Raw genomic sequence first — 4,318 nt, 5'->3', positions numbered from 1 at the left:
GTGAAAAACTAAATGAAACGATATCGAATCTATGTTATTTTAAATCTAATATTTGTTTTTCCAATAGCTCTAATATTTAATTTTACACCACATTTTCCAATAAATTACCAATTTAAATATCATCATGCCCAAGCATTTTCCGCGAGTATTTTCATTCTTGAAACCAATACTGTAATTCCATGTTTATTCTAGTTTTTCCTCTCTCGACTAGTTTTTATTTTTCGTAAAATTCAATATCGTCGAAGAGAAGACTTACATTAAAGCTGCAGGCAGGCTTTGCGCGTTCTCATCGTAAAACTCTGAAGCAAATAGTAGATTTTCTTTATAATTGGTTATAGTTTTCCCTAGGCCATTGAAGGATAAATTTGTATTTCTTTTAGTTCGAGTAATTACATTTCTTATGCATCAAAGAATATTCAGGGAAATAATATTCCGCGGTTTGTAATGCGCATCTTTAGACAGACTTCTCTTCTGACATTATTTTTGTAAGACGTCAGCTCATAGTAATAACTTTATGATTTATTTTTGATTTATTTATGATTTATTTAGCATAATGCCACTTCGTGAACATTATTTTATTTTATAAGTGTTCTATATAATAGGATAAGACGGGGTGCAAATGTTCAATTTGACTCTGTGTAATTAAATTGCAAAAACCGAACCAATTATATCATAATAAATAACACAAATCAAACAAACAACTATCTGGCTATTTCAGTAAAACTGCCAGCTAATTCACCATTGTAGAAATTGTTCTTCAAATTGTATGGCATTTGTTCTTCGAAAAATCAAAAATAAACATTACATAGTGTTATAAACAATAAGAAGCAATAAATGTGAAGTATTTTGCCATTTAGTTAATACTTGAATAAAGTTTCGATTGACAAAAAAAAATTTTAGTTAATAGGCCTAAAAATAATCTTCGGCGTATCTCTAGTTTTATATCAAATGTATGAACGATTTATCTTTGTTTGACTAAAAACCCATGGTGGGTTTACAAATTCAAATGTTTTGTTTTCAAAAATTTATTACCTGGTTCTTTTTTCCCTATAGACGGAATAAATTGGTATAGCTAGGGGATGAACAATATAGTTCAATCTAAATTTTACGAAATATTAGCTACATTATTCAACCAATGTAAGCTATAAATTTCATAGGTACATTTTTCACAGAGATAATATATACAGTATAAAACCTTGATCTGGTATTTTGTTACAAATATTCATGCAGAGTTGGAATAACTATTAACTTGTTTCTTGTAAAATTATTTTTTTAATTGAATTTATATTTTTATTTATATTTCTTATTCTTACACCTTTGCTAGGGTAAAGCTTCAGTTGGTCCTTTTTACTACATGCACATGTCAGCTATTGCAGAAATTTTATAAAAACTTCTGTTGAATCTAATTTAAAATTCACAGTATAGCTTATAAAACAATTAAGATTAACTTAAAATTTATATTAAGGTCTCGTAGACTAAACAATCAAAAAAACTAACGACCTAAGAAAATACTTATGTAACATAAATTGTGAATACTACAATAAGAAGCTTTATTTTTATACTATAATTTCAATAAAACAATGATAATAAGCAAAAATATAAAAATTCTATAAAACTGGTAAAAATATGATATAAAATAAGAAGAAAGACACTTGAGATCATATTATGCGCTAAAATAAATATAAATTTTTCTCTTTTTATTCTTAACTAAAATACGATTTTAGCAAAGTTACTCGAATTTAAACGATGGTTGGTCATCCAACTTTTTCCCTTTACTTTTAAGTATTAATGTTAAAACATTCTTAACTATAATTGTTTCTGAGATATTTGTGGAGAATCTTCTTACCCGCGTGACCTGTAAGCTCCTATCTATCCTTGATATTTTTCTAAAAATTTCTATTCCTCATTCAAAAAAGTTGCTATGGTTATATTGAATATTTCGGATAATTCATATACATATCATGGTGAAAAGTTCATATTGACATTCTTCTTTCAATAAAATCACCAATATTCATATTTCCAATTTCAAAACAATTGTAGGGTTCAGTGTACCGGTTTTAAATTGACAATAATCAATGATGATACCCGTTTGATCATGCTTTGATCTACAATTGCATTGTTTGAATAATTCCTTCATGTCATAGTTAGTTAGCCGGATAATTATTTTCCATGCGTCGCGTTCGAGTAAATGCTCTACATTAATTATTTCCAATAAGCTTGATTTTAATTCATACTGAACCTAATTGGGGTGATATATCATATGATCAATTAATTAGAGTACTACATCTTTTTTTTATTACTCATCAAATTATTATTTAAGTGGCAATGTAGGGCAGGGCACAAAGGTGCAAATTGACTTTCGGTAATTACACCAGAAAAAGCAAAAAACTACATAACAGCACATACTGGACTATGTTTATTAATATTCCTAGTTAATAACATAATTATAAAATTATGTTTGTTACCTATTTTCTAGAAATTAGTCAATTGCCCCATTTCATCCTAAAGAAGGGCTAAAAATGGACAGCCAGAGGGCAGCAGATCCAATATCTTCTATTTCATTTTAAAGTGATTATACGAAGTAATAGATATGTTATTTAACCAATGCGAAATACTAATCTTTTGGGCATTTTTTTACAAAGATTACATAGTATATAACCTTGATCTTGATTGAAGGGACAGCCAGGGCGTAAACAGATTCAATGACTTGTATTAAATTTTCAAGAAATTTTAAAAATAATAGCTACATTATTTAACCAATATAACCTTGATCTTGTATTTTGCCAAAGCAAAGTTGGAATAAATAAAAATGTATCTATTATAAAATTGCATTTTTTAACTTTTTACTTTATTGGCAATTTGTCAATTTTAACACCATTGACAGGATAAAGGATCAGTTGGTCCTTTTTACCCCACCCACGGGTAAGCTTTTATAGAAATTATATAAAAAAAACTGTTGAACTTACCTTAAAATTAACAATACTTCTTATAAAACAAATAAAAAAGGAATACTTAAAAATTATATTAAGTTCTCGTGAATTATAAACAACAGTGCTCACAAGCAAAAAAACTAACAACGAAAGACAATACTTTTTTATATATTTTTAATCTTTGTGGTTTATCCCATGATAGGGATGTTGTAAGAATTAAAGTGATGGCTGGATACACATTTTTTACCCTCTACTTTCAAATATTGTTATTAAAAAAATTATAACTTCACTTGTTTTTGATATATTGGTAGTGGACCTTTATACTCGCGGACCTTCAAGCCCCGCTCTACCCTCTATATAATTATATATATATATATATATATATATATACAATGTACACGTAAACCGATTATATTAAACTATAATCGATTACCATGTGTATGAACATTCCACAGAAAGCCGTCAACGTCACTGTGTTTCTATTCTAATTACATTGGATAACGAATGAAAGCGTTATGCAATCTGATCTATGAATAATTGAGAACGCATTTGTTTCCTTGTTAGAACTAACTCTTTATCTAAACACCATTACCTGTTTAACAAACAGAAATCAATTTACGCTTGTGCAATCGCTGCGGTAATTAATGCAAGGGCGAAAACTTACATGAACATCCACCAACGTAACTTGCGTATAGAACACCCTTAACCATAGGCGGCGGGGGTTGAAATTCAATTTAAGAATAATTTTTATTATGTTTTTGCAAATACACATGTAAATTAACTATTCTATCATTGGTATATATTTAAAGTATTGGTATATTGCTATACATTTTTTTGGATAAAATAGTTATGCAACTTGCTGTTATCACTTTGATAACACTTGCGTGAAGTTGATACTAAGTTAATATTATGACGCTTGTTCCATTTGGCGGTTAAGTTTTATGTGTAAAGGTCTCAATTTTGACAGTTCGTATCTACCAATTCTAACAATTATTTACCAAAAGAGACCGGTAACATAACATCTGTTTTATTTATTGCCAGCGTCAAAATATTTTACGGTGTGTTACCCAGATCAAATTAGTAAAACAATGAGAAAATTCGAGTGTTCTAAAATTTTTTTGTAAAGATGAGGTGACACTTCAACTTAAAAATAAACTATATAAAAACGATGGGCGTAAGACTAACTATATATTTTTTGTCTGATTTTAATATGTGCATGAAATATTCATCTTTTTTCCATAAAGGCAGACCTTAAGTATAGCCACAGTCAAATGGTGTGATGATATGTCTCAATTTCCATAGAAGTGATTGAAGTCTAGATTTTTTAACTACCGATTATTATTTATCTACATGTTGTGTTAGTTTCAATAGTAAGTTTTCTTTTAAAT

This window comes from Ctenocephalides felis, unplaced genomic scaffold (genome assembly GCF_003426905.1).
Source record: "Ctenocephalides felis isolate EL2017-DRISC unplaced genomic scaffold, ASM342690v1 CF-g0.4_SCAFFOLD_00845, whole genome shotgun sequence".
Classification (NCBI taxonomy): Eukaryota; Metazoa; Arthropoda; class Insecta; order Siphonaptera; family Pulicidae; genus Ctenocephalides; species Ctenocephalides felis.
The sequence above is the reverse complement of the archived record's forward strand: the minus strand, read 5'-3'. Positions refer to the sequence as shown.